This window comes from Malaclemys terrapin, chromosome 9 (genome assembly GCF_027887155.1).
Source record: "Malaclemys terrapin pileata isolate rMalTer1 chromosome 9, rMalTer1.hap1, whole genome shotgun sequence".
Taxonomy (NCBI): Eukaryota; Metazoa; Chordata; order Testudines; family Emydidae; genus Malaclemys; species Malaclemys terrapin.
In genome coordinates this window covers 51684329-51688783 of record NC_071513.1, presented here as the reverse complement: position 1 = coordinate 51688783, position 4455 = coordinate 51684329, and the positions used below count along the sequence as shown (strand labels likewise).

The 4455-nt window shown below is 44.6% G+C and overlaps 1 pseudogene; it reads left to right on the top strand.

Moving 5' to 3' along the window:
- Window positions 1–2609: 2609 nt before the first annotated feature.
- Window positions 2610–2685, top strand: LOC128843817 (U4 spliceosomal RNA; annotated as a pseudogene).
- Window positions 2686–4455: the final 1770 nt, after the last annotated feature.

Genomic DNA, 4455 nt, shown 5'->3' with positions numbered 1-4455 from the left:
TTTACCGTCAGCAGTGGTCACAGAAAGCTGACGTTGACAAGGATATTCAACACCACCTTCAATGAACCAGTGCAGTTTTCGGATGCTTGAGAAAACGTGTCTTTGAAGATCGTGACATCAAGAATCAAACCAAGCTTCTCGTGTACCCAGCTGTTATTGTCCCTGCTCTCCTGTATGGTGCAAAACCTGGGTCACGTACAGTAGCACCTCAAGATTCTTGAAAGATACCATCAATGGTGCCTCTGCGAGATCTTCCAAAACAAGTGGGATGACCAACACAACAACATCAGTGTTCTGTCCCAAGCCAAAACCTCCAGCATTGAAGCTACAATCACCCACCACCAACTCCGTTGGGCTGGTCATGTTCTTTGAATGCCAGAAAATCGAGTCCCGAAGCAGGTCATGTTCTCACAACTGAGCCAGGGCCAGTGGAAGACAGGCAGGCAAAAAAAGCACTTCAAAGTCATCCTCAAAGCCAACATGAAGAAGTGCAAAATTGACATAAACTCATGGGAAACCCAAGCCCTCGACCAATCAAAATGGAAAGGGACCTTGTGGCAAGGATCTCAGTATTTTGAGATCCAATGGAGAAATGGGAAAGGAGGACAAACGTGCCACAGCCCAACTGAACAATCCAGATCCGCCTTTCCAGTGGGAAATGTCTGCCCCATCTGTGACAAGATCTGCAAATCCTGGATCAGTCTCATTAACCACCTGTGGATCCAGCAGCACTAACTGGCTATCATTTTATGGAAGACAATCATCCTTGATCTCAGGGATCGACAACTATAAGGCAGGTTTTTTAATTCTTTAATCATTCTCATAGTTCTTCTCTCCAATTTATCAACATCTTTCTTGAATACTGGGCACCAGAACTGGACACAGTATTCCAGCAGTGATCGCACCAGTGCCAGAAACAGAGATAAAACTACCTCCCTACTCCTATTCAAGATTCCCCTGTGTTTGCATCCCAGGATTACATTAACACTTTTGGCCACAGCTTCCCACTGGGAGCTCATGTTCAGCTGATGTTCCACCATGACTCCCAAATCTTTTTCAGGTTCACTCTTCCTAGGATAGAGTCCCCATCCTGTAAGTATGGTCTACATTCTTTGTTCCTAGCTGTATAGACATTTACATGTAGGTTAGCTGCCTGCATTTGGTTTTTTTCCCTTCATAGCAGTAATTCTGTATATGTGTGTGTAAAAACTGGGGAATGAATAAGGAGGTGCATATGTAGATACTCATGCACAGACCAGACATACAAGGAAAACATGTACATCAGTCCAACTTCCTGACAAATCAAAAAAAAGGCGGAGCTGAGATTACAGGCAGGCATTTGTCATTTTCAAAGGAAAACTGTGTGGACAACTTCTGCTCAGCACAGTCCAGTTCAGACAGATCAATGCGTTCATTTAGTAATTTGTTTGCTTGATGGGTGAAATCCTGGGTCCACTGAAGTCAATGGCAAACTCTCACTCACTTCAACAGGGCCTGAATTTCCCCCTGTATAAAAATGACAGCAGGAAAGCCTCTGTTCAATTCTTGTAGCTCCTAAAAAGCCTCAAGATCTTTAGGATTTGAAGCATGAGGAGCCTTAAAAGCAAAGTAATCGCAAAAGCAAAGCAGGAGATTTTCAAAGGGATAAAAGGCAGGGAGGCACCCAACTCCTCTTTGTGATCTTGAACATCTCCCTCAAAATGAAAATTGACTTAAGCAAAGATGCCCAGCCTGCAGGGCCGGCTCCAGGTTTTCTGCCGCCCCAAGCGGCAAAAAAAAAAAAAAAAAAAAAAGCTGATCGGCGGCACTTCGGCAGCAGCTCAATTGCGCCACTCCATTCTTCGGCAGCAGTTCGGTGGCGGGTCCTTCACTCCCTCTCTTCCTCTTCGGCGGCACTTCAGCGGCAACTCAAAGAGAAAGAGAGGGACTGAGGGACCCGCCACCGAAGACCCAGACGTGCCGCCCCAATAGCGGACAGAGTGCCGCCCCTTTGTATTGGCCGCCCCAAGCACCTGCTTCCTTAGCTGGGGCCTGGAGCCAACCCTGCCAGCCTGGGAATTAGTTCCTCTTTGGTTGCATCATAACGCATCGAAGTTTCAATGCTACCTTTCTAAAGGGAATTAAATGTCTCTTCTGTAGGACAGATTATGTTGCAGTAGAAATATTGTTTCATTTGCATGTGGTATCTTGTCTTAAACCATTAGGGGACATTGCTGTACCCTCTTTTCATTAGAGGCCAGATGGCGACATCCTTACCCAAGGTGAGTACTACCTTACTTCTTCAATAGTCTCACTGATTTCAGAGAGACTCCTTGGGTATCACTGTTGACGTTTATTTCATTTGACTGCATTTTATTCCTCTCTCTGGATTTTGTAGCTAAACTCAGACTTGATTCTCCAGCTGGCTGTGTTATAGGTAGACCCACCCCAGTGATTTCCATGGGGCTCTGCATGGGTGCCAGGATGGCATCATTTGCAGGATTGGGCCCTAGAGTGTAATTATTCTTCCCAGAGGAAAGTTTAGTGTTGTCTCACTAGCTCCAGGAATTACATGGAACATATGCTAACACCACCAACTGTACATTTCAAAAGTGTTTCAGGGATCGCAGATCAGTGGACAGTGCAGTATCGTAGCCAATGAGGTTAATCCGAGGCGTGATTATTGCTAATTGAAAACTTAAATGGTAGGTGGAAAATGAAATGGGAAATCCACCTATCATGGTACACGTTGGCAGGACCCATTGGAACAAGCCATTGGATTGATGCCTTTGAAGTTATTCAGCTGGATCCTATTAGTCTGTTGGTCCAAAAACCACAGAGGTAATGCATTGCAGTGGCTCTGAAGTTGTGTCAGTTCAGCCTCTATTCCAATTCTCCAGGGTGCATTAAAAACTAGGGGTGGTGAGAAAGAGTTACAAATTCCTAAATCCGAGATGGGTGTCAGGGACAAAACCACAAACAGACGATGCAGAATGTGTGTATCAGATTTAATGGAAAGTGACACATGCTGGAAAATCTTCCCACCCACATTTTTATAGCCTTAAAGTACAATATTTATTTATTATTTCTTTTGCGTAAGATTCAGTATGAAGAAATACCATGCTGATGAGAGCCTAGTCTTGTGATTCCATGGCATGCACAAGAAGAACAGTGGCCAATGCTCTGCAGTCAATGCCGTATTGTGCAGAGTAAACATGGGTATGACACTAGCATCAGTGTCCATGTACAAAGCTACTCACATGCACGGTTAGGAATGGCCAGATTGTGCGTGCTACTTTCTGGAAATTAGGTTAATTTCCCCTTGAACATTATTGGCTGTCCTGGAGCTCTTGGCATTCCTTACAACCCATCTAAAGTTTGGAAGTCCATTGCCATGGCAACCAAAACATATTATTTTTTCCAGCTGTCAAAAAATGTTGATTTAAAAAAAAAAAAAGAAGAAACTAAGAGAGGAAATTCTAAGAAAGTGAAATAATCTGGAAAAATAGCAGGCAGCTGCCTTCCCCCTGCTTCTGCTGCAACTTTCTCCTAACTTTCTCCTGTTGGGGGCAGACAGGAAACCTTTGAATGGGGTTAGATGGCGCTTGTCTACAAGGGGAAATTGACCAGAATAGCTCTTGCAGAATAAGCTCACAAAGGGCCCCAATTATTCTGGAACAGAGTTACCACCAGGGATCTATTCCACAATAGCTCTTCTGATCAATTTCTCTGTGTGGACAAGCTCTTAGTTAAACCCAGACCTGTTGTTTCAATTCAGCACACCATGAAGGATCTGACTCCTGGAGCGCTATCTTCTCTCACTTGGTTTGTCGCATAATTTTGTACACCTGTCTAGGTATTCCCTATAACTCTGACCATCTTTGTTTCTCCTCCCACTTGGCTTTATTTTGATCCCTTTAGAAGCCTGAAACTGATATTTTTCCCTGTTGTACACTGGCACCCACAAGTGTTTGTTATTTTAGGGCCACTTCCATGGGCTGAGATGTGTGCATGGAATTTTTCCTTGGTCTTAAAGAATTGGTTTTGGAGGGGAGGAAGGTGCAGTGTACATCTAATATTGTGCTGACTTTGGGCTCAATTGCTTGAGTGGTGTCTCGGCCTAGTGTTGGCCTGATGCACCTATTACTTAGATTGGCAGTCCTGTGAGGCAGGAACTGTCTTTGTGGGTATTTGTTTGTATAGCGCCTAGTGCAGTGGTGTACTGGTCCATAATGAAGGCTCCTAGGCAAATAATACAGAATAATTGTGAACACTTATTTAACAACTTAGGAGGGCAATGTATGAGTTTGCCAGCCTGGGGAAAAACAATATGAGCTCTGAACTACCCAGTGTTCATGGAGAAACACCACATCCCTTGGCTGGGCTCCTGCTTCCATGGAGTGGGTTTTGCTGCCCCTGGAGGCAGGGCAGATGCCTCTAGTGCTTACAGAAACACCATAGCTCTAGTGCTTACAG